The sequence below is a fragment of the Motacilla alba genome, chromosome 19, assembly GCF_015832195.1.
Source record: "Motacilla alba alba isolate MOTALB_02 chromosome 19, Motacilla_alba_V1.0_pri, whole genome shotgun sequence".
In the NCBI taxonomy this organism is placed as follows: Eukaryota; Metazoa; Chordata; class Aves; order Passeriformes; family Motacillidae; genus Motacilla; species Motacilla alba.
This window is the reverse complement of record NC_052034.1, coordinates 9927295-9953889: the sequence shown is the minus strand read 5'-3', so window position 1 is coordinate 9953889 and position 26595 is coordinate 9927295. Positions and strand designations below refer to the sequence as shown.

The 26595-nt window shown below is 49.4% G+C and overlaps 1 protein-coding gene and 1 long non-coding RNA gene across 2 annotated transcripts in view; one reads left to right on the top strand and one right to left on the bottom strand.

Annotated features, from left to right (window-relative positions):
* Positions 1 to 26595, bottom strand: part of GALNT17 (polypeptide N-acetylgalactosaminyltransferase 17) — a 210257-nt gene that overhangs the window by 160944 nt on the left and 22718 nt on the right. The gene's annotated exons all lie outside the window — the stretch shown is intronic.
* On the top strand, positions 15460 to 22668 carry LOC119709743. Its single transcript, XR_005259415.1, has 3 exons — positions 15460 to 16423; positions 17555 to 17674; positions 20389 to 22668. It is a non-coding gene; the product is annotated as an uncharacterized LOC119709743 (long non-coding RNA).

The following is a 26595-nucleotide window of genomic DNA, read 5'->3' as shown; positions in this document are numbered from 1 at the left end:
AGCACAGCTGGCACTGCAGGAGGGCTGAGCCACCATGGAATGGCACTGCTGCCACCCCCCTGACACACAGGGGGTCAGGGCCTGTTCTCACTCTGGCAGTGGGGTTTTTTTGTTGTTGTTTTTTCTTCTTAAATTTTATTTTGTTTGCACTATTGCATTTGTATTTTTATTTTTTGTAGTAAAGACCTGTTATTCCTGCTCCCATGTCTTTGCCTGAGAGCCCCTTAATTTCAAATTTATAATAATTCAGAGGGAGGGGGTTTATATTTTCCATTTCAAGGGAGGCTCCTGCCTTCCTTAGCAGACACCTGTCTGTTCAAACCCAGACAGCTCCTCAGACACAGGCCCCTGCCAGGGGAGCTGCTCCAGCCCAGCCACGAGCCTGGAGTCCCCTGCTGGGGCTGCAGGACCAGAGGGGCTCTGGGCACGTGGCTACTGCTCCTCTGTGGGAGGAGGATGGACGAGCTCTCCTCACCCTGACAGCAGCCTGGGGAAAAAGCCACACTGAGAGCTTTGCCCAGCCATCCACCTCCTGGGAGGGAACACACAGTGAGCTAAAGCCTGCTGGAGTGTCCAAGAGGAGTCTGTGTTAGCAGCTACCATGGCCATACAGCATAATCCAGAGCAGGACCTGGCATTACGGGTCTGACACTGCTCCAGTAACTCAAAGATCAGTGCAGGGCCTGTCACTGTTCCAAAGCCAGACAAGGTCCCTGCTCCATGCAGCTAATGGGGTATTGATTCTCCACACACCGAGTGCAAGCTCTGCACTTGGGGGACTTTGCTGAAACCCCCAAAATGTTCCCAAAGATGTGCCTGGCTTGGTGCCTGTGGGACAGTTCGGGACACAGGAGCTCCAGCGAACAAGGCCAAGGGCAAAAGCAACCTTGCATGTTTACACTGCTCAGGCAAGGGCCCATTTGGGTGATGAATTAAGCAATTACCTGCAGCTTTATTTTTAGGAGACAGGCTGCAATTCAAGCAAGGGAGAGCTTATCTTGCTTTCCTCTCTGAGCTGCCAGGACATCGCTCTGGCAGGACACATTCCTACGTGCCAGGCTGCTCAGGGACCGTGGCAGGAGCAGCTCCTTGCCCAGGAAAATCACAGATATCCCATTACTGGGTGTCTTGAAGGGCAGGCTGGATGGGGCTTTGAGTGACCATTGGAACAAGATGATCTTCACGTGTCCTTTTCAACCCAAACCATCTTGCTGCTGAGGATGGAAGAGTCTAGAAACATCTTTAGTAAGGCATTTCAAGGAATTCCCAAACTCTTCCATCCTGAGCAGCAAAACATCCGCCCTCACATTTGTGCTCAGGCAGTGATTTCTGAGGCCAAACTGCAAACTGCTCATCCCCAGGTAGTCACACCCACCAGCACTCCAGGCTCAGGCAAACCTTTTGTTGAGCTTTCATTGCTACTTCTATCCTCCAGTTCAAAATTTCAGTTCTTTGGGTAACACAGTCCATTCCCACCTCCATCACAACCTGTCTGCTTCCAGGCAGAGCTGCTGCTTGGGCACAGAGATGTCAAACTTGAGTGCCAGCCCAAAACCACACAGCCAAAGATGGGAAAACAAGGATTTCTTAAATCCATCTTGTCCCAGAGAAGCTGTGACTGGAGCAGCACCTGCAGCGTGATGGGACTACCCCAGGGAGAGGAGAAGAACCACGGGAACAAGTATGGAAGCAGGAAAAGAACAGAACCCACAAAAACACAAGCAAACAGTTTTTGAACCCAAATCAAAGGTTATAAATAATATTTAGCATTTTTATTTTCACAAGGAATCTGTTATTTCCAGACCGTGTCTCTATAGCAAGCTGTTAGTGTTTGTGGTTTCCTCCAGTGCACGCTCCTGTTTTCCTTCCGAAAACATTTCCTCTCTGTATAGATTGGCCTGTTGGAAAGGGAAAAATTGCTGCCATTTGGCAAGATAAGAAATGAAGAAATACCACAGTGTGAGTGCAGACATCATCAATACAAAAGTGGCTGCTCAGGTTTTGGGCTGAGCTTTGTGGGTGTGTGGGAGGTTACACGATTGTGTGAGCCCCGTGCACAGGGCACCTCCTCACAGAGCCCTGGGGGAGGCACAAACTGCAGATGGCCACCAAAACACCTCCCAGGCTATAAAACCTTACAGAGGCCTCCCTGTTTGCCCCTCCTGAAGTCTGGGGAAGGGAGGAACTCAGGGGTGGTGTTTGTGACCCAAGTTTCAAGCAGAGTTCCAGGTCACTGGGACAGGCTGGCACCTGTGGACAAAAAGGGTCCGTGGGACTGTACCCTGAGCAGCACCACACTGCACAGGGGCCCTCAGAACACTTCCACGTTTCTCCAAAGGGGCCCTTTGATCTAAATAATCCCTCCCTGGGCTACCTCGAATGTGCTTAATCTATAAAGACTAACAGATTAGAGAAGGGATGACATTGCCTAAAACTGGCTTTCCCAAAAAAGGATGTCATTATGATGTGAACATGGCTGCACAGAAAGAAACTCAGGGCTTACAAGTGCATCCTTAGCAAGCACCACAAGCCACATCCCAACTAACAGCATTTTACTGAGCTGTGAACTCACTAATTACTTTTTAAGGTCAAGAAAGTCCATTTGGCAGGGGTTTGCTTGGTGCATTTAACTTCTGTACTCAGACACTGTCCTCCCTCAGTGCCCAAGCCCATTTACTGCAGGTTTTGGGGTGTGCTCTCAGACACACAGGGCACCCCAGAGAGTGCTTGTGCTCTTCAAACTCCTTCCATCTGTTTGTGCTCTGCCAATGGGCCGTAGGGGTGACACAGCCAAAGCCAGAAATAAAGGAGCTAATTTGGTCATCAGAGAGAAATATTCTCCACTGCAATGCCTTTATTCCTGCACACAGCTGCATTCTCCTGACAAACACAGCAGCCATGGATCCAGGGTGCTTTATGTAATGGACACATTGTTGGAATGAGCACAGGAGCACAACAGACACCTCCTGGACAAAAACCTGGGATTGTCCCAGCGTGACTCAGTCTCTGTGTGGGGGAGGAAGAGCTCTGTGTGCATTCAAGGACTCTGCTACCAACCCTAGCTCGCTGAAACCACTCAAGTGCTCAAGGAAAGCATGAGCTGAACTGCTTTGCCTCAAGGAGTGAGCCTGGAGCTCACTCTGCACCATGCATGCACATCTGTGACTGGTTACACTGCTCAGTGTTGGGAACAGCTCTGAAGAGGCCCAGATCTGTGACTGTTTAACTCCGTGTTTCTATAGAGAGCTGCTGATGATAGGCACTAAGTGCTTTAAAAACATAATTAATGCTCAAAGCACTACTGAGAGGCAGCTAAATATAGGACTGGGAGTTTCAGCTACCTGGAGTAGGACTGTCCTTGATCCTTTTGTAGAACACTTGGTACAACAGGGTACACAGTACAATAGGGTCTCGGTCCCATTGTGCTTGGGGCTCCCAGAGAACTCAGGAGAAAACACACCTCACTCCTTATCCAGATGTCAAACACAGAAAATAACTTATCCAAGGTGACTTAGCTGAGGATTAGTGTTTACAGACAGAACCTGATTTCTTAGAAAATTAGAGAAGGGAAATTAGAGAACCTGCCATGCCAGGGGAGTTTCCTCCAGAGGCCCCTCCCTGTGGAGCGGCCACACCAAGTGACAGGTGACACCTGAGCACTGACCACTGCGCTTTGGCCACCTCTTTCTGAGAGCCAAGCCCTGGCTTTGTGGCTGATCTGGAAGGACCAGGTAAACCCAGAGAGCCTCAGCCACTGCAGCACTTCACAGGATCCCATTTTGAGCCAAAGAGGAGTGTCTGGAGCCGTTTTTTGAGAGCAAGGTGTTCAATGACAAGAAGCCCCAGAGGTGGATGACTCACACCCAGGTGTGTAGTTGTCCCCATGGGCCTCCCTCGGCCTCCTGCCCTGTGGAAGAGATCCCCAGATGTCCTGGGGAGTGCCACCAGTGTCAGGACAGCCACACTTGCCACCGTATTTTTCCCTTGGGGACCAGAAAGCAACGAGGACTCACAAAGTTTGCTTTTGACAAACCTCTGGTCTGGAGGAGCTGCCCTGTGTTTGCCACCCAGCAAACACCCGCAACTTCCCAGGTCAGCACAATCCTCATCTCCATTCTCCTTCCCACCCTCCCAGCCCTCCAACACGTGCATCCTCCTTCTGTTCCATCCTGCCTCCACATGACTTCCAGCCCTCTGAGTTCCAGTCTCTTCCACACCACATCCCCCCAACACTTCAGTCCTTGCTGTCCTCAGTCCCCTCCTGTCCCCAGCACTGCCCATCCTCTGACCTGCCCTAGGGCAGCCAAGATAGGCCCAAGACTCCTTCCAGATTCCCGTGAATACTAATTAATTCCCCCCTTAAAAACTGTGCTAATGAGTAACCCTGCAGCTCCCAGCTCACAGGCAGTGACTACTCTTTTTGTGTTGATATTAAAGTTAAAAAGCCCCCTGAATGCCTTCCCTTTGCTTGCCCTAGACAGGAAGGGAGAAAGCCAAATTGTTAAGGCCATATTTTAGTTAATTCCCAAACTGATACTCTTAAACAATTTGAGCAGTATCTTGCAACAGCTCTAAGTGAGTTATATCCTCCCCTCCCTCTTCCACCTCCCTGAGGAACACAATTAACACCCACCTGCCGAAGATGGCCCTCCTCACCCTTCAGCAAACTGCAGGAGTTAAGAGGGGAACAAAAAGTGTTGTTGTACAATACCCAGGGTCAGCAACCTCATTTAGCAGCTCCCTGCCTTTGCAGGTCAGGTTTAGCAGGAATCTGCTGCTCTCTGGAAAATGCAGCCTTGGTGGACATTGAGCTGCCAAACCCTGAGCTCCATCCCCTCCCTGCTCACCAGCCCCTGGAGCTGCTGTGGAAAAGATACCCTAAGAGGAGGAGGGTCATGCTTAAAATCCCCAGGATGAGAATAAGTCCAAGCGTAGAATGAAAATCTGACCTCACTGGAAGCTTGGGACAGACACCAGGAGCTGAGGACCCAAACTGGGGACACTTTCCTCTATGGGGACAGGGTCACACTCTCCCCTCACTCGAGGCCTGAAGGGGATAATTTATTTTCCCCCACTCTTTCCCAAGGACATCTTTCCAGGATCTGCCACTTTTTTCTTCCCTCTTGCCATGGCCAAGCCTTCCACCACCCCCAGACTGCAGAGACTGTGTTGTCCTTGGGGAAATTGTTCACTTCTGAGCAAAACAGCTCTTGCTTCAGATGGTGGTCAAGAGAGAAACCACAAACATTACATCCATTTCTCCATGTTTAGGGATAAGGATATCCCATCTTTGGACAACACCTGAGAGCAACTTGGATCTGTAATTCAAAGAGAATTACAGATGTTGAGCAGGAAGTGAGGAAAGACCACTTTTGCACTTAAATCTTGAGTTTCTAGTACACACTGTCACAGTGGAATGTGACTGCAGGATTGCACTTGTACTTCAGTGCTGCTTTTCCAGTGTCAAGCTTCCCATCATACCAGAAATTCACATTTGCTTCCCCTTTCCCACAGTCCCTGCTATGATAACCCTGTGCTCACAGCCCTCCTGCATCTCCACAGGTGAGTGGCTTCCAGCCCATCCCCATCCCCAAATCCTGCCCTGTGCACCAACCAGCCCTTCCTTTTCCTTCCCTCCCCTTCTCCTACACTTTCTGTGTACCACTGTTATAGATGAGTAATGTGATGGTTGACTCTCACAATTAAGGGGTGAATATTATCTATATGTTAAGAGAAGTTTTATAGATTTATAGTTATGTTTCTCCCCCCTTGCATTGTTATCATGGGATGGCCTGGTTAGTTGGGACATTTGGGAGGGTCACTCGTTACTGTGGCAGCAGCTGAGCTCCAATCAAGGTGTCAGGAATGATCTCCAGCACTGGGCAGGGAAGGAGTCGTCAAGGGACAGAACTTTGGGAGGGGCCAAAGGGTTAAAAGGCAGAACATCCATTGTGTGGGTGAGCACATGGTGATAGAATCCTTTGCTCCCAGTGCTGTATTACTTTCTCTATTCAGTCTTCTGTTATATTTTTGATAAGGTTTTAAAAAACCTTCTAAATTCTTTTGAAAGTGAGTATCATGTCTCACACCACAATCCACCCCTCCTATCTCAGCCATCTGACCCCTACACCCCTCAGCTCTCTCCCTGCTCGAGTGCCTTTTTCCTCTCAGTGAGGGAATATTGGTGTTTCTGGCTATTACAGCTTCTAATGGCAGCATTCATCCCCCTTCTCCTCAAAACTGACCCTTCTCACTTTAGCCTTCCTGGGTACCAGACCCCTTTAACTCTATGTCGTGGTTTGAGAGGAAGTGAGTTTTTGGGAGTTGGTGGTGGTCAAACCAATAGGTGCCCAGATGTGGATATTGACACCTGGTTTGACCATTGAGGATATGGATACGCCTCTGAGAACACAGGGGTTAAAAGCGAGGAGCTCCCAGGGGAACTCTCTCTTGGTTCCGGTGGATGGAGGAGTCAGACCTCCCCTGCCCAGCTTCGGGCTGGGCGGGGGAGGGGAAAGCCATGCGGCCGAGGGAGGTAGGCCAGAGCCTTGGGCAGAGGACGGGAGGCGATGGCTTGGACAAGAGTGAGTTCCCCACAGAGATGGAAGGGTGGAAGAACTCAGAGAGGCAGCGGGCAGCCCCCCTTCCTCAGGAGAGAGAGAGAAAGAGAGAGGTGCCAGTGCTATCTTGAAACTTGATAAGCACTGGCCTGGCCGAGGAGGAGAAGGGGGGGCGGCAAGGGAAGAGTGCGGAGCGGTGTGGGAGTTCGAGATGAGCAGAGACTGTGATTTTAACCCTTCTGTGGGATGGTGGAAACCTGGCAAATGCTGATTCTCCGGGAGTTGAAGGAGGAGAGAGACGGATAAGAAGAAATGCACAAGTGTGATCCAGAGTTGTGCAAGTGAAGAAGGACTGGGAAAAGTTGAGGAAAATCCTAGGTGGAGGAGATGATAGAGTGGCTTTTGGCTGGACTTTTCTTGTATAGCCATGGATAGAACCTTTCCTGTAATACAGAGACTGCATTTTAGGGGGAGACGGCGCCAAAGGAGTGATGTGAGCGGAGACGACAGGTGATGAAGTGATGGTGAGACCCCTCGGCCCCAGGGGGTGAAATATTGGGGGGGACTAGTGTCCCAAAAAGGTGAGAGACTGTCGTTTTCTCCTGGAACTGGGCGAAGCATCCTTGAAAGGGGAAACCCTAAAAGCAGCTCTGGTCCATGTGCAGTGGTGAGAGCACTGGACATGGAAGGAAGAAGTCACGAAAGTAGTTGCTGAGTGACGGGGAAACACAACTGGACTCGGCTGTGTTTTTCCAGGGGGAAACCTGTGGCGCAAGGGGGCTCTTCTCTTCTTGATGAAATGAGAGGTGATTGCCGGAAGGGTGGAGATGGACTGAGTTGATTATATGAAGGGTGATGGACTGGATAAAGCTCTAAGGTTTTGTGTTATTCTGTGGGAAATTGAGTGGGGGGAGGAGAAATGTTTAAAAGGTTTCCATTCTGCTCTGTGTGTTAATTTTATTGTAGTTATATGATAATAAAGTTTTTTTCTTGTTTACAAGTGGAAGCCTGCTTTGCTCTGTCTCTGATCACATCTCACAGCAGACACCAGGGGAGAATGGGTTTTCATGGGGGCACTGGCATTGGGCCAGCGTCAAACCATGACACTCTACATATCCATGGTTAAGTGGAATGCCAGGATGCTCTGCATTTATTGCTCTGGATACACTTGTCCTCAGTTTTCAAATGATTGATGGAAACATCATCAGACGCCTGGAATCCAAACTACCAAACTGAACATGCTCAGGGGCTGGTGCTGATTTGGCATCAACCACAATTCAGGCTTGAAACAAAAACTGCAGGACTTTGAAATCTGAAATTTGGCGTTTTTAAGTCTGTGAGAGGCTTCCCTAAGGAAAGGCAAGAAGAACCACGGCCCTGATGCACTGCTGTGTTCTGCAGGCACTTCAAAGTGAGCTGTTAGTTTAGTTCAATTTAGTTAATTTTCATGAGTAGAAAAGAACGCACACTGGGGGCCCTGGGTGCACGGAGACAGCACCTGAAGGCATTGCAGCCTTGGCAATTACTGTCCACACCTTCTGTAGGGATTAAAACAAGAACTGAACTCTTGAACCCAAGGTGCTAAGATGGTTTTGGAGCAGTCTGACCTCCTGGAAGTCCTTCCCCTCACTTCAGTGAGCCCTAAGAAAAATCCCTTTCATCTAAAATGGACCAGTTTGCTGCAGCTCAGGGCTTTTGGAGGGGAGCATTTACTGAATCTCATTTCTGACCCAGGAAAAGTTTGCTCTGTGGCACATCACCCCCATTACCCACCTGTGTCTACCATCACTTCCCTAATTTTGGTACCAGGCAGATAAGGAGCAGTTGGAACTGGGTTTTTTCCTCTGTTTTGCAAGGGGAAGGACAGGGCAAATAGAACACACAAAAATACAGCACAAAAGTAATAAATGTATTTGTGCTGCTCAAGGTTTCAGCTCCAAACTGGGGCTGGCAGGAGTTTGTGGTACTAGAAATTATCTTGCTAAAATAACAACAACAAAACATCCTCTCTAAAGGTCAGGTTCTCAGGAGGATACATTTAGTAGGACAGTATCACATCCTCTTGGCCAAATAATTTGTCATGTTTTTAATACATGCTTGGAAGGGATGTGCTGCTCATTTCAACTAGATGAGCCTCAAAGATCAATTGTTTTCAGAGCAAGGCTTGTGAAATAGCCCATGTGCTACACCCTAAACCCCCAAAACCCCTCACCCCATTTGCCAGCACAGGCAGAGATCCTGCCAGCCCAAGGAGAGGCCTGGAGGGGAGTGGACACTGGAAAATACTCTGCATAAATTAAGGCTAAATGTACATTTTTGGCTGTGCTTTGATGTCCCAGCACGGCTGTTTTTCTGTAACCCAGAGGAGAGATAAAAACCTCAGGATGAGAATATCTGACAGAAAAAAGAACAATATATGTTTACTAATTTTTCAAAAGGTCCCAGGGCAAATTCCCCAATTTTGCACAGATTAATTAGAGTAATTAGTTAAGTCATTAAATGTAAGGTCTGTGAAGCACCATGTTTATTGTTCATTTGTACTCAATGAGATCTTGATACATGACTGAGTTTCCTAAACTCACCTCAGTACAAATAACTAATGACAACAGCAATAAATGAGTATATTTAAGGTGACTGCAAAACTCTGGGACAAGACTCAGTTAATCAGCACAACTTTATCAGCCTCAGGAGGGAGGTGAACCTGGCCTGAGGGTTCTGCGTGCTCAGGCCAAAGCAAAGGAGCCCCACAAACTCCCCTGTGTTTGAGACTGGGATTATTGCATGACTGAGACTGCAGGGACTGAACAGAATTTTTCCAAATCTGCTTTTATCTTTTGCAATGTCAAAACTCTGATCTGCAGCCAATGCTGGCTGCTGCTCTGCTGACTTATTTTTAAACACTTGCCAGCGTGTTATAAAATGAACATCCCTCCCCTCCCTCCCCAGGCTGGGGAGAAGAGCTGCTCCTCCTCCAGGAGCAAATCCCATCTGCTGCCTGCTCCTGGGACACAGCACGTGTGGAGAAGGCAGGAGCCTGGTGGATCCAACTGCATGAGGCACTCAGGGCTGCTGGGGATCAGCCAAAGGCTGGACGTGACCCTGGAGCCTTTTCCAACTGGGACAATTCTGTGAATCACCAGCAGGACACTCAGGAGCACCTCAGGGGCAGCATGTGCCCATTTATTGGTATTACTGTCTGAGAGCTCATGGAACCTCCTCGTGTGAGCTGACTGGACTTTGTGCTGTAATAAAACAACTTCCTATTCTCCACCTTGTGTCCTGGGTTGCAAGATATGGTTTGGGGGGTGTGCATTCTATCCCCATCTGTCAGAGCTGGGGCAGTTCTCTGCTGCTCATGGGGCAGTTTTTTCTTTCTCTCTCCCACAGCCAATCCTCCCTCCAGGAGATCTCTGCTGTCCATGGCCAGGGAGTGTCCCTGCATGGCTGATCAAATTCCATCATCCCATGGGGAGATGCTCTGCCCAGGGCAGGAGCCAAGCATTCCTGCCTGGATCCAATCTGAGCCTGGAACAGCAAAGCAGCCTTTGCCCCCTGCATTCCCAGAGGAGCAGCTTTCTGCTGCCCTGCATTGCCAGAGGAAGAGCAGGCCCATCTCCAGCAGCCCTGGAGCTGCAGAGGAAAACTCCCCCCTTGTGCAGGATCCCTGCTCCAGCAGAAGCACAGCTGGCACTGCAGGAGGGCTGAGCCACCATGGAATGGCACTGCTGCCACCCCCCTGACACACAGGGGGCCAGGGCCTGTTCTCACTCTGGCAGTGGGGTTTGGTTTGCTTTTTTGTATGTACTATTGCCCTTGTATTTTTAATTGTCCTAGTAAAGAACTGTTATTCCTACTCACATAACTTTGCCTGAGAGCCCCTTAATTTCAAAATTATAATAATTCAGAGGGAGGAGGTTACATTTTCCATTTCAAGGGAGGCTCCTCCTTTCCTTAGCAGACACCTGTCTGTTCAAACCAAGACACCTTAATGCCTACAGCCCCCAGCACTTCCATTAACCTCTAACCTTAGAGAGGCGATGAAACCCCAAACACTGGGGCTGTGTGTGGGCTCTGCCAACCCCTCAGCACCACCGTGTTCGTGCTGCACAGGAATGTCAGTCCACAGAGCAGCAGGAGAAATGCTTCCCATATGGACCCTGAAATAAATACAGGGCCATTGTGGCCCTCATTCCACAATTCCCCATATGTTACTTTCTGCAGAAGATTACAGGCATGTAAGTCACTCTTCATGTTAAAAAAAAAAACCAAAAAAAACCCCACCAAAACCCTGATGTGCATATTTCTGGCATTTCTTCAGCTTGGCTTTGAATTCTGGGTTAGGCCATGCATTAGTCACATGAAATAATAAACAGCTGAAAATCATTACACAAGGCTTAATCCTATCTTAAGCATAAGTCTATATCCTAGACTTAGTAATCAGATACTAATCAGTCCTATTTCCTGCTATTAGTAACAGGAAAGAAATGTGATTCTGAAAGAAGTTTTCAGGGAATCACAATTAATGGCCAGGAAAAAAAAAATCAGTAATTTTTCTTCTCAGGTTTGATCCCCTACTCAGAGTAACGTGGCCGCTGCTGCCCTGCCTAAAATAAGCACATCATGTTTTCATTCACAGCATTCTCTATTCTGTGAAATTTAAACAAAATCCATGTGTTGGCAGCAGCTACCAAATACCTCATGGCCCAAAGCACCAGCAGCAGCTCCATAAAGCCAGCTTTTCCCTCCTTCCAGCACGCCATTTTTCCAGCCATCTGCTCTGCAAAGCTCCACTGGAGTAACAACTCGTGGCTGCAGTGTCCTGTCACCAGGGGAAGGAGGGAAATCAATCCCTAAGGAGGCTGTGCCCAGGGTTAGGTGCAAAAGCTGACACTCGGGTGCAGCCAGCTGAGCTGGAAGAGCCCAAAGATCTTTGGAATCACATGGATTAAAACTCCCAAAGTTTTGAGCTCAGCATTACCCAGCACACAGGGCTGGCTGAGGAGGAGTCTGGTGGGCCCTTCCTTTCCATCAGGGCTGGATGATACCTCTGCATGGATAACGGAATCCCACCCTACAGCCTGGGATCCTTCCTTTCCTTGGGCTGAGGTTATTTTTAATCCCCAATTGTTTAAGCTAAAGGTAGAGGAGGAATTCCCTCACTGCACCACCACCAAAATTAGAGGCGAGTGATCCATGATGGTCCATGACCCTTTACGAGTCCTTTGTGAGTGTCACACATGCTATAGAAATGTGGAGACATTGCCTAAATCACTTTTAGATTGGAGACTTGCTAAGACTGCTTAGGCCTGAAAAAACAGGGAGAATTTCTCCCTCAGAAGTCACAGCTTTGGGAAGCTGTGCATGTGGGAGTGCAGCCCCTCAGGGAAACACTCTGGTCACACAAGTGTCACTCCCCAGTGTCCCCAAGCAGAGCAGTAGAAGAGAAACCCAAACATGACATCAGTCACACCCCAAAAGCCCCCGCTAAGAACACATATTCAGTCCTCTCACTGCCGGGAAGGAGCCCTTCCAGGAACCAGGAGTACACCCAGGAACAGGACAAGCTCAGGGGAATGGTCAGGTTGGACTGGATGGTCCTTGTGGGTCCCTTCCAGCTCAGGATATTCCAGGATTCTGTGAGCACTGAAGGCAGCCAGGTGGAGCAGCAACAAAGACAAATGGAGGAACCACAAATTTCTTGCTTCTTTCTAAGCACCTGACTTGGGCTTGGGGATAAAACATTTACAGGTGTGAAGGCATTGCCCAGCAAAGGCAAGAACAGTGCTGTTAATTCCTCTCTGCATTAAGTCTGGATTCTGCACCTTTTTCTGGAAAAGCAGCAGGCAGGCACACAGAACAGCCAGGGTGGAGGCACAGGAGACTCTCCAAGCAGAGGGAGAACATATGCCTTCCACAGCTCACAGGCAATTTTCCCACTTTAAGGTTATCCAGCAATAAATTTGTGGCACATCTCTGGGTTCTGTCTTTTGAGGCATGAGCACTTCAGGCCTTACAATGCAAGTATAAATAAAATGTAAGTAAATGGCAAAGGAGGAACAGTCCTGCTGTCAAACACACACAGCTAAATGATACTTTGAGGGAATCTGAAGGAAAATTAGTGATTTCATAGGATGAGTTTTCCCCTGGAAGTCCTGCTCATTTTCTAACATCTCAATACATCTGTGCAACCCTTTTAAAAACCCAGCCTCCAACAGATCCAGCCAGGGCAATGTTACCACAAGCACTAAATAAAAGCCCAATAATTTTGGAGCAGAGCCTTTCACAGGCAGCAAGACATGATTAAGATAAGAAAGGTGAAGAATGCCCAGAGACTGGGGGAAGGAGCAGCCACAGGGATGTTTGCTGGAAGGGATCCAGCAGGATCACACAGCCCAGCTATCTCCCATGTCATCGCCCCATCAGATTGCTGGAGCACATCACAGCCTGTTGCACACCCCCAGCACAGCCCCCACGTCTCTCCAGCAGCACATTTGTCATCCTGGGAGCTCTTCACTCATCCCTGCTCCATCTTATGCCTGTGCATGATGCTCACACGTGCCACAGCAACTTGCAGATGCTTAAGTCCTCCAAGCAACAGATTTTCCTTCCCACTGAGGCAGCACAAATGAGTCTGTTACGTTGACTGGAGCTGAGTGCAAACAGCAAAGAGCCTGGCTGCATATAAAACACAGAGCCAGAGCCAGCTGGGGCTGAGGGGCTCTCTCTTACTGACCATCTCTGCATGTTTCCAGCTCTGATAAACAAAGACATTAGAAAGGTTTCCCATCCTTGGACCAAATGAGAGCTCTGGTTTAGGCATATCACACACTACATATGGAGTGAGAATTTCCAGGCAAGGATCTGCAGCCAGGTGTTTAAGGGTATTTAGACTCCAATTTCCACCAAATTCACTATAAGTTAAATAATATTTAACTTAAATCACAAGTACTCCAGAGTTCATTAAGTGTTTGGACAACACTCTCAGGCACAGTGTGGGATTCTTGGGATGCCTGTGCAGGGCCAGGAGTTGGACTTGGACGATCCTTGTGGGTCCCTTCCAGCTCAGGAGATTCTCTGATTCTATAACTGAAAAGAGAAGTGATGTATGAGGATCTCTTGCCTGAGGTCACAAGAGACAAGTGGAAAGAGGCAGAACACCAATTTCTCCCACAGCAAACTTAACTGGTGACAGTCTTTCCTCCTGGTACATCTGGGACCCTGGGGCCCAAAAGGAGATGTTTCAGACACATCTGTGTCCCACTGCCAGGGATTCCAGCTGCACCTGACCCCCAAAGCTCTGGATGCCTTTCCCATCCTGGTTTGGGCTGGGAGGGACCTCAAAGCTCATCCCATTCCACCCCCTGCCATGGCAGGGACACCTTCCACTATCACAGGGTGCTCCAAGCCTCATCCAACCTGGCATTAAACACTAAAATGTATTTAATATGAGCAGTGCCCATCCTGCCCAGCCTGTTTTGGTCCTTGCCTGGCTGGGCTATTTTCCTTTACCAAGTCACAAAATCCCTGGCTCAGGCTGGAAGGGAGCCCAGAGGGTCACTGGTGCCACCTCCCTGCTCAGGCAGGGCCATCCCAGAGCCCAGGGCACAGGATTGTGTGCAGAGGGCTCTGCAGGATCCCCGCTGAGAGAGACTCCAGCCCCTCCCTGGGCAGCCTGTTCAGGGCTGGGCACTGCCCAGGGCAGAAGTTCTGCCTCCTGTGCAGGGGCACTCGCTGGGCTCAGGCCCTGCCCGTGGCTCTGGTGCCACTGCTGGGCCTGGAGCAGAGCCTGGGCCCTGCTCTGCCCCTCCCTGCACACAGGGACACCCAGGGACACCCAGGGACACCCAGGGACAGACAGGGACACCCAGGGCTGTGGGCCCCTCTCAGCTGGGGCTCCTCTCCAGCCTGAGCAGCTCCAGCTCCCTCAGCCTTTTCTCATTAGAGAGATGCCCTAATTACTGAACTTTACACTAAAGATGTGCTTAAATGGGTCTTACACCACTTCCATGGGCCAATGAAACGAGCAGTGGGACACCTGTACAGGCAAGAAAGGAAACCAAATGCCCGGCTAAAAGACAGACCTGTGGATTGGTACCTGCTGCCAGTTGTACCTGGAAAGGACACCCCCTCCTTTCCTTTCAGTAAGGGCTGACAGTTTTTCTGTGGGAGAACACGATCCATTCCAGCCCTGCTTCCTGCTCACACCAAATGTACCTGCACACAGAACATTGCCTGGCACTGGGGGAAACTTCCTGTGCTCAGCATCCTCACAAATCAAGGGCAGGATCTGAGTGCTGGCAGGGAAATACCTGCAGCTCTGTGATCCATGGTGTCAGGCTGGAAATAGCTCATCCACTCCATTCATGTACTGAAGAGATGGATGCTGGAGGGGTTTAACTGTGCCCTTGATATTCTAGCCTGTAATGGGTTTTTGAAGTGACTGTAAGTCTGAGGGAAGGCACAGCAATGACACTCTCAGAAACCTGGATCCTGACAAGCACAGTCCCCGGAGCCCCTGCCAGGGTTGCAACCTGCACTTTGAAGAAGGCAGCTGGAGAATTCAGGAATGGGGGAGCAAAGCTTTGGGCTGGGATGTGCTTACCCCAAATGACAAAATGCTCTCTTGTGTGGAAGGGCTTCACTGCATCTGCACTTTGTCCTGCTCTGGTCAAAGGGTGGGAAAGGGAAGAATGGGGGAAAATAGAAAACAAGAGGAAAAGTGAAAAGCAGAGGGGGAAAGGGAGATGGTAAAAAAGGGAGAGGTGAGGCTATAAAACCCAGGAGCAGTGGTAAATTCTTTGTGATTTGCAGTCTAAAAGGAGGCCAAGATTTCATGCGGCCTTCAGGGCCAAGGCCACACTGGGCTCCATCATGACCCAAGGTGTCACCCCTGATTCTCTCTCCCTTCTTTTCCTCTCTAACTTAACTAAAACTGCCTTTGCCCACACCCTGGACTCCAGCCCTGCCAGTCGTGGTGGATGGATCCCACAAGTCTCCCAGACTTCTGTGTTGACACCAAAGTCTGTGTCCAGAGATCCCCTACAGGACCAGAACCAGAAGCACTGGTCCAGCAGCTGCGTGTGGCTACTTCTTTTTGTTTCATTTCAAAAACATGAGTATTCCCATGGCATTCAACACAGCATCTGCCCCTGAACTTCAAGTGCAAACAAAGAATTAAAGTCCCTAAAAGGCCACCTGCCTGTTCAAGGGGACACAGATACCTTGTACAAAAGGCATGAAGCACTTATTTAACCTCAAACCCATTCCTAGGAGCAGGATTAACACCAAACTAAGAATCAAGAAAAAAGCCTCAAACTGTAATGGGGTCAAATGGAACCGCAAGGGCTGCTTTAATGGGAAGGGCAGTAAATGAAAAATGTGGCCTTTAACAAGGTACCATGGGTAAGACAGAAGGACAAAATAAAGGCACCAGCATCACTGACTGCTGCTGGAAAATTGCCTTTTTGCTTCAGTGCTCTGTACAAACCACAGTATCTGTCCCAGGGCGGCAGATGTAATTTGCTACGAAAGCAGACATGAATATGCTTAAATAATTCAGGGCGAAAATCTAAAGAATATGGGCTGCCTTGGGTACTTCCTGACATTCATCTTCAAGACACGAAAGAGGCCAAACAACTCGTGACTGGTGTAGTTGGCCTTATCAAATCTCTCTCTCCCCTCACACAGATGAACGTCACAGCAGATCCAGCCCGCCGTGCGTTATCCCGCTCCTGCCAGCCAGGAAAGGCTGTCACATCCCTGCTAAAATCCATTTCTGCCAGCTGAATCTATGAACCTGCTCTGGGGGAAGCCTGACACACCAGCTTCTGCCTTGGAGCAACTCTATTAAAGATCCTTCTGAGGTAGGAAAGAGGAATAGGAAAGAAATCTCTGATACTATTTTTATTACTAATTATAATTACTATAACCTTTAGATGGGATGGAGAGAAGGGCAGAGAAGAACTGTCTGAAGTTCAACAAAGGCAAAGGCAGGTTGTGCACCCAGGGAGGAACAACCCCAGACACTGGCACAGGCTGGGGGGCCCTGCTGGAGCAGCTCTGAGGAGAAGGAGCTGGGAGTTCATGGTGGAATATGAGCTGTCCCTGAGGGAGCAGAGTGTCCTGGGGACAAGAGGCCAATGGGCTCCCGGGGTGCATCATGGAGAGCATTCCCAGCAGCTCAGGGAGGGATCCCAGCCCTGGGGGCACCTCTGGGGTGCTGTGTCCAGCTCAGGATCCTCAGCACAGCAGGGACAGGAGCTCCTGGAGCGGGGCCAGCTCAGGCTGGGAGGATGAGGAGGGCCTGGAGCATCTCTGTGCCCAGGAAAGGCTGAGGGAGCTGGAGCTGCTCAGGCTGGAGAGGAGCCCCAGCTGAGAGGGGCCCTCAGCCCTGGGTGTCCCTGGGTGTCCCTGGGTGTCCCTGGGTGTCCCTGTCTGTCCCTGGGTGTCCCTGGGTGTCCCTGTCTGTCCCTGTCTGTCCCTGGGTGTCCCTGGGTGTCCCTGTCTGTCCCTGGGTGTCCCTGTGTGCAGGGAGGGGCAGAGCAGGGCCCAGGCTCTGCTCCAGGCCCAGCAGTGGCACCAGAGCCACGGGCAGGGCCTGAGCCCAGCGAGTGCCCCTGCACAGGAGGCAGAACTTCTGCCCTGGGCAGTGCCCAGCCCTGAACAGGCTGCCCAGGGAGGGGCTGGAGTCTCTCTCAGCGGGGATCCTGCAGAGCCCTCTGCACACAATCCTGTGCCCTGGGCTCTGGGATGGCCCTGCCTGAGCAGGGAGGTGGCACCAGTGACCCTCTCGGCTCCCTTCCAGCCTGACCAGCCTGGGATTTCATGATTGGTACAGTGAAGTCACCCTGCTTTCTGCAGGAATAGGAAACCTCAGGCACAGAGGCCAGGAATTTTAGTACTGGATCCCTAAAACTGGGCTCCTTGAGCTATGGTGTGAGAGCAGAGATTTCCAAAGACACCTGCGAATGTTAAATGCTTTGATTTTTCCAAAGGTTGCTAGAATTGTAATCCTGCAGGAACTTGGGGATCTTTTTATCTCAATACACTGCCAAGCAGCTCCACTGCTGAACTTCATTTAAGCAAATGCAACTGAGCCTAACTTCTGTAAAACAGTAAGTCTCACTGATTTCTGATAAAATCTGGCCTTCAGCCCACAGAGATTCTTTGGAAAACATGGCTTTTGATTCCTCTTGATGTCATCTAATGTTCTGCCCTTGAAAAATCTCTTCCTTATATTGTCCAAACCAAGCACTTCCAAATCCTGCTTTCTGTGTATCTGAAAGACTGACACTGTTCTTCCTCTAGCATGAGTTATGTTATTCCTTATCAGCTGTACTTGCAAGATCTGTGGTTTTTTTTAAATAGGATTATTAGTGAAGATTAAAAGGTGTGTTATAAAAAAAAACAACGTGGAGATGTGAGACAGGATAAGGGAAGTGATTTTTCCCTTGCAGTGACTTTAATATAAATATTTTGTTTATGTTAATGTAATTACATTAATGTAAACAGCAGAACATCAGCGTCGAGAAGAGCACAACAAAACAGGAGGGGTGCCACAGCCCCTGTGGGGCAGAAGGAGCTTTATGTGGCCCAAGTTCCTGAGCACAAATCGACTCCCCAGGCACAGGGGGTCCCAAATGACCCCTGGGTGTGCAGCACAGTCCATGTGTGGCCATAAACAATCCCTTGTCCAGTGTTCCTGAACATCAGGCAGCCCATGGAGAATTTAAATTATGAGCCAAATAATTCAGTCCAGCTCCAGTCCCATCTGGAAGAGCACAAGCCACACTTTGTGCACAATTTCTGCTCCCCAAGCTTTAGAAATTGTTAATGCAGTACCCTGGAAGTGTCCAAGGCCTGGCTGGACGGGGCTTGGAGCCGCCTGGGGTAGTGGAAGATGTCCCTGCCCATGGCAGGGGTCTGGAACAACCTGAGCTTTAAGGTCCCTTCTAACACCAAGCAGTCTGAGTTCGGATGATTCAGTGAAATTCAGCTACAGAGAGGAGCTCACACCCCCACATGGCACGGTCCTTACACAGGGTCACCTCCCCAACACCCCCCCGGCTGAAGGCCTCTGCAGGCAGAGAGGGTCACCAGAGGAAAGCTGAGAGGGTCCCCAGGGTACAGAGGGGCCAGAGCAGAGGTGCCCATGGCTGGAGCACTGGTGTGGCCAGCAGGAACCAAAGTGTTGGGATCTAACACAAAAACGATTGTTCCACTCACTCATCAGCTTCTGTGGTGGAAAAACCCTCCCCCCCTTCCTGGGATGAAGATGTGAGGCCATCACTCAGGGAAGGACACAGGGAGGTGGCACAGCTCAAATGCTGTGCTCCAGGAACAGGGGCGATTAGCACGTTTCTCTCCTGAAAACAGAGACAAAACCAATTCCTAACAGCCCCAAATGTCCTGGGCATATAATATAGATCCAACCAAGCTTCAGCCAGTGGCAGAGGGTGATATAAATCAGGACTGAGGCTCTCCCATGGGATTGCTGGCTCATCTCACCACCACACCTGCCTGGAACACCCTGCTGAACCACCCTCATTAACCATCCCCTTTGTGCGGCACTGCATTCATTCACGAGCTGTTAAATGGAAAGGAAATGCATTGATCTCCAGGATTTACAATTACAGCCCAACACACAGCTGGGTTGATTAGGTGAATCAAGCCTGCACAGACACAAAAAACGACCCTGTGTGAGCTGCACTTATGAAAGACATCCATTTCCTTGGGAGGCCTGGGCAGTTACAGACCACACAACACTTCTGTGCATTAAAGAGCCTGCAAGCCTCCAGCACCATCAGTTTGCCCTGATGGAGATGTTCCTACCCAGTGTCACAAAATGAGCTTTACTGAATCATTCTGCAGAACTCAGCAGAGCCATGTCCCCTCCTCAGCTCAAACCCACACAGAGAGGCTCCCAGTCCAGAGCAGCTCTGCAGGCTCCCAGACATGGTGGTTTCAACCACAACATTATTGCATTTCTCTGAGAACACTGCTGGATTACCGCAGTTAAGTTCTGTGGTTGGATTTTAAAAGCAGATCATTAATTTTTCTATAAAACATGCATCTAAAACCTTTTGACTGTGATGAAAAATCTCAACCAAAGGCCCAGCATAACCATTTTCATAAACATAAGCATGTAAGTGCTGGGCCCTGCACTGGGGTCACAACAATCCCATGAACACTCCAGGCTGGGGCAGAGGGGCTGGAAAATGCTCAATGGTAAAGGATCTGGGGGTGCTGGTGACAGAGGCTGATTATGAGCCCAGGTGTTCCCACGTGGCCAAAAAGGCCAATGGCACCTGGGCTGTGCCAGCCCAAGTGTGGCTGCAGGACCAGGGCACTGAGCATCCCCCCCGTGCTGGCACTGCTGAAGCACTTTGAGACAAAGAAACTCAAATTAAGGGGCTGGAGCGTGTCCAGGGAAGGGAATGGAGCTGGGGGAGGGTCTGGAGCACCAGGAGCAGCTGAGGGAGCTGGGAAGGGGCTCAGCCTGGAGAAAAGGAGGCTCAGGGGGGCCCTTGTAGCTCTGCACAGCTCCTGCCAGGAGGGGACAGCCAGGGGGGTCAGGCTCTGCTCCAGGGAACAGGGACAGGAGGAGAGGGAATGGCCTCAGGCTGGGCCAGGGGAGGATCAGGGTGGACATCAGCAGGAATTTCCCCATGGAAAGGGTGCTCAGACCTTGCCAGGGGCTGCCCAGGGAGGTTTGGAGTCCCTGTTCTGGGAGGTGCCCAGGGAAGGGCTGGAGGTGGCACTCAGTGCTCTGGGCTGGGGACAAGGTGGGGATGGGGCACAGGTTTGACTTGATCTTGGGCTTTTCCAGCCTTAATGATTCCATGAAAAACTCTGCTGCTTGATGCCCTGAGGACAACCACAGCACTCCTGAAGATGCACTCACTCCCTAGAGTCAGGTGCTGCTGTGCTGGTGACAGCTCTGCAGAGGCAACTGATGAAGGTTTGAAGTGGGTTTCACTCAAGAGGATCAAAACAGGCATTGAAGCACAGAAAAAGCAGATGGAGGAGAAGCAAGTTTTTAACATGCAAAAGCAGAAAAATCATCACAGAACCACAGAATGGGTTAGAAAGGACCTTAAACACAATCTCCACACCCTACCATAGGCAGGGACACCTTCCCCTAAAATGTCAAGGCTGAAATGGCAACACAAAAATCTGAAGAGCAGCACTTGGCCCACAGAGAGCAAACCTCCTCCAGATGAACAGATGAACTCCCCACATTTTTAAGACATAAGAGCCACTCTTGAAGCTCTGAAGCAGTCCCTGGTTCAAGGTCAGATGGCAGGAGGATCCAAGTTAAACAGTTTCCAGAGCCTGCAGGAAGCCCCCAAAGGAATGCAATTGTCTCATCAGAAGGATCCTATAGAACTGTGATTCAAAATGTAAAAGAGCTCCCCAAAGGGACTCCAGGTACCCCTGCTGCCCTGGTCTCACCTGACCAGCCACGTTCTGCCATCACTGACAGAGCTCTTCCAGCTGACCAAACGTGCTGAAATCACAGCAAAGCCAAAGGGCCACAGCAGTGCTGCAAAAAAATCACCTTTTCTCCATCTCTCCCCACTCCCTACCTTAGAATTATTTGTCCCTGGCAGAGATGTAGTGAGGGTGACACTTGAGGAACTGATGGCACAGAACAACATCTTATTTCCCCACACCTGACAAATGCACCAAGAAACCAGGGCCAAAAGCAGAGGTCAGCATGTCTGCAGGACTGCAGAAGTCAGCCATGCTCATCTTACCCATATCTAAAGTTCTGATGCAGAAAAGTGCTGTTTAGAGGGTTTCTGACACAGACTGAGGCACTCCAAGGGTTAATGTCACCAGTCTGTCACACAGGAAGTGTGAACAGGGGAAAGGGCTCATCTCAAATACCATGGGGGGAAGAAGGGCCCACTGAGAGCAGCAGGAAGAGGCACAGTTAGTGCTGAGCTGATAACTCATCCAGCCTGGACTAAATAGATGATGTTTTGTGAGTTCCAGGCACCCTCCCAGGAACACTGATGCAGCTTCTTGGTATGAATCCAAGGGAGTTATCTCTCAGTCATTCTGCCTCCTTGTTAAATGTAGGAAGAAAAATGTCCTTTATTATCAATTCCCAATTGTTCTCCAACTGAATTACCTGTGAGGAGGTGAGGTTATTTTAGAAAATAAAAGCAGTGGAGTCCTGTATTTTTAGCTCCATGAACCTGCCTTGTAAGAATCTGGACTGTTGCTGATGCTTTCCAGTGTGAGGAGTTCGTGCCTTTTGGTTGATGCATCCACCTGAAGCCTGGAAAAGACTGTAACTAATTAAAGTTACAAAGTGGGATGTTTATTGACAGCGCCAGACACATGGGGAGTAGCCTCCCAAAGATGTGTGCAAAATTCACAGAGCTCCTGCTCTCTATTTATTCTTAAAAAAATCTTCCATATTCATAGAATCACCCAATACACCTCTACACATGTGTTACCTGACCCTGCCTGCCCCGCTGCGTATTAAAACGAGTTTAAAGTCCTTTCACACCTGAGCAGTCCTTTGCTCAAAATGGGTCGATGGATTTTGGAATGAGTCTGTTATCTCCTAAAATGAAGTCAGGGATGTTGACCATGAGTCCTCTCTGTGGTAAACTTAGTACTTTTGTCTTGTTGGCAGGCTCTCTGGTCCCTTGACCATAGCCCAAGCTCCCCAGCCTGGTTCTGGCTGGGTTTGGGGTCCAGTTGTGGTTTCTTTATCTTTACAATGCCCTATCCTCCCATCCTGCTTCTACAAATACAACAAAGTCAAGCAAATGATATATTGTCTTAGCTTTACTTAGCTCCATCTGCTAATAACTAGCGCTTTTACATTGCTTCTACTCTTCTTGCTAAACTCTTAATCATTATATATTGCTTCTACCCTTCTAGCTAAACTCATAATTCTTTTAGACCCTTGATTCACACCCAAAGATAAGGGAGGAGGGCGGGACACAAGGAAGGACAGAATGACAGTGAGCAGACTGAACCTCATCCTGGGGCTTTATCCAGATGTGGCAACAAAAACCACAAAGCTGCACAACTTCCCAAGTCTGACTTAACTGCAGGTAACGCCTGCCAGCTTCAGCGTGCCCAGCTTGGCTGGCTATGGAAGGAGCAAGGTGGGATGTAAGTTTTATATAAGGGCTTTTATAAGGGACTCTGAAGGAACAAAAAAACTTCCTCCCAAGCTGAGGAACATCCCTTCTTGGCTACAAACTTCCAGGGAAACAGCCTCTCCATGTGCACACAGAGTGCTCTCCACACTGGGCAGGGACATCTCTCCCTGCAATGGTCACTCAAGACTTGTGAGTGCACCGGGAAAAACATTAAATCAAACCTGCTGGAAGGTGTTTTACCAGAAGAGTCCTGTTGGACACTTCAGAGATTTTTTTGGCTGCCTCTGAGGTGAAGTTTGAGAGCCCCAGCTGTGCCTGCACACACGGAGCAGAGATTTCTCATTTCATACATCATTTACTCCTGCAGTGATTCCACAAAGTCACAACATGTCCCTAATACACACAAGGGGAGAAATCCATTCTCCTCATGATAATGGCTCAGGCTGGAGATCCTGAGCAGAGATTTCTCAACACAGAATGCCTCTCACTACAGGATAATCGCATGTCCTTAATAGAGAAATACAAGGCAAACCCAGGAAAACACCAATTCCTCACAGTCAGAGGATCCTGGTTACAACAGGAGATTTCCCTCAGCTCTGAACAAGTTATTTAGTGCACAGCTCCAGCCTTAAGTGGAACCTTATTCTCATTGGGCTCTGTAAGTGCTTCCAGAGAAGGAAAGATGCCTGGGCAGGGTCAGTAGCTGGTAACATGAAGCATCCAGAACCTTTTCCATAACGTGGGGTACCAGCAGCAGTTAAACCAATCGAGAGTTATGACACATTTGCAAGCTCAGGTTTGGTTTAAGTGCCCTCCAGTCAGGACTGAGCTGGTTTTGACTTGAGTTCTGCCATCCCATTGCTCCCCTGCCAGCCCTGCAGACAGAGTGAAGCTCTGCAGGATGGGGAACCCCTTTGCTGGAGTTTCAGCCACACTGAGCTAAAGCACAACTCCAACAGGCACTGTAATAATGGGGACGACTGTAAAATTATATATATCATATAAATGAAAAAAAAATAGAAAGTGAGAGCAAGAGAACTAGGAAGGAAAAGGAGGGTGGCATGAAGAGTAAAGATGTAAAGGGAAACACTGCAGCTCAAGGCTGCAGGGAGTGACCAGGAGAGCTGCCAGGCTGGGTGAGCCCTGGGCTGGGAATCCACTGGAGCTGGAGCTCCTGGGGGACAGCAGAGACAAAGGGCAAGCTCAGCTCGATGCCTCACCCACCCCAACAATGACTGCAGTGAGCCCCAAGGCCTCAGCAAGGTGTGAAACCTCAGCAGGTAAAGCCCCCAAGGGAAATTCAACACAAAAATGGGTCCAGGACAGCCAGCATTAATAAAACCAGAGGTTACAGGGAATTTTACAGCCCAGAAGGCAGCAGAGCCACAGGAATGAGCTGATTCCTCTGCTGCAAGTCTCACTAGAGGTGCCCTGGTGAGAGCTGGCAGGAAGGTAGCAAAGCAAAACACTTCAATGCAGTGGTAAATAAAGTTCACTGATTTTTAATAGAAATTTGTGTCCATCTTCAGAAAAAAAAATACAGAATTTTCTTCTGAAGATGTGGGGGGAAAGAAAACAAACTTTAATCAGATGCCTAATGTTCCATCCCAAATCCATTTGGAAAAGTCTGGCAAAGGAAGTACACTTTAAAATGTTACCAAAGGAAAGGGACTGGCAGTAGGACAGAGCATGTTAAAGTGAAAAATTAAATTAAAGGCTCAAGGGAGAACTTATTAAAAACCTAGTACTGTGAGATTTTTCATGCCTCTTTTTGGTCTCCAAAACACTGATTTATTAGAGATCAGCAAAGACAGGAGAGGACATATGAAAGAAGACACTGACTAATACATGTATTTTCTACAATTCATACAAAATCTCTCTGCCTGGTGTCCTGAGAGCCTGGGATCCTTCTGTGCTGCTTCAGCAAACAAACAAGACCCCAATTAACTCCAGCAGACACAGAGCACAACACAACTCCTGCGCCTTGGCTCACACTCACCCTGGATAAACACAGACACGGAGCAGCAAACTGCCTCTGCAGGCTTCTCTGACCCTCAAAAATTGTTTTTTGAGGAGAAAATGTTTGCAACAGGTGAATTATCCCAAGGCTATGAAGGGCCTTTAGGAATCTCTGACTTCCTGCCCTGAACCTGCTTCCACGAGCCAAGGAATTGGTCTGGAACCCTCCTGGTGGCTGTGTGGGACAGCACCAGCCCTGCCTGGGTGTTCCATCTGTGTGACCCGAACATTCCTCATCCAATGCTCCAGGCTGGGGCAGAGAGCTGGAAATTGATCTGCTGGGAGGTGCTGGTCAACAGCAGCTGAACATCAGCCCAGATGTGCCCAGGGGGCCAAAAATGGCCAGTGGCACCAGGGCTGTGCCAGGAATAGAGTGGCAGCAGGACCAGGACAGGCCCTGGCCCCTGTGCTGGGCACTGGTGGCTCACCCTGAATCCTGGGGGCAGCCGTGGGCTCCTCAGGACAGTGCAGACCCTGGGGGGCTGGAGCATGTCCAGGGAAGGGGCTGGAGCCCAGGAGTAGCTGAGGGAGCTGGGAAGGGGCTCAGCCTGGAGAAAAGGAGGCTCAGGGGGAACCTTGTGGCTCTGCACAGCTCCTGACAGGAGGGGACAGCCGGGGGAGTCGGGCTCTGCTCCAGGGAACAGGGACAGGAGGAGAGGGAACGGCCTCAGGCTGGGCCAGGGCAGCTCAGGGTGGATACTGGAAAAAATTTCTTCACTGAAGGAGTTGTAAAACATTGCAAGGGGCTGCCCAAGGAAATGGCAGAGTTTCCTTCCCTGGTAGGGTTCAAAAAACCCCGTGGATGTGGCACCTGAGGATGCTGTTCAGTGGGGACATGGTGATGCTCTGGGCTGGGGGCTGGACTTGACAATCTTCAGGTTTTCTTCCAACCTGAACAATTCTATAGTTCCAAAGCATTTGAGGGCAAAGTCTCCCACCTCTGCTACAAAAGAGTGTCCCTTAGTTAAGCTCCTAGAAACAGCTCCCTGTACTTTGTGCAAGGATACACATCTTTACACATATATTTGCTGCCTCCAGCTGGGCCTGTCTTCACCTGGATCCAAACTGAGCCTCTGATCTATCTTTATTTGGGTCCTGTAGATTCCTGGGATTCCATGGAGTGGCAAACACAGGGGCTCAGGCAGCACCAGCTGATCCAACACAAGGAGCTCACACTGTGTGAACCCCCCTGCAGAAGCTCAGAACCAGCACCTCCAGGCTCTGCCCTTCCAAAAGGCTCCCAAGAAACTCATTACAAATTCACAGCTGCAGCTGACCCCCAGTAGGAAGTGGTTTATTAAATTAAAACATCAATCCCAGAAAGAGATGTTTGCTTAACAGACGTAAACGATTTGGAGACCTCGTGCTGCAGGGCATGAAATAAAATCAAAGCGTGGCAAAGCCCAGGGAATGAAGCCATAAAGGGAAAGCAGTGGGAGGGATGCAGGGACCTCTTGCCAAAGGGAAGCTGCTTATCACAGGCTTGGTACAGAAAGATCCCAGAAACGCCACATGTAGACAATAAAAACCTCAGCAATTACCAAGGCATACTTGGACAACAGGTACTAATGACATTTGAAAAGCTAAAAAGCCTGATTTTACAGCCCCTAAGTGGAGATTTGCTCTTTGACAGCTTTCCCCTTTTGCTTCTGTACAGAACTGGGTACATTGTTTACCATTATAAATTACTGGGCTTTTTATACAAGGAGCCTGCATTTTTTTAAACAAGGAGGTTCCAAGATGATCAGGTGGAAGTCAAATCCTACCCTTGCTGACCACCACTGCTGACATCTTTACCACTGCTGCACACCAGGCTGCATGGCAACAAAACCAGCCAAAAACCCAAAACCTAACAAAAATCTCCAACTCCACCCTAAATAATCAAC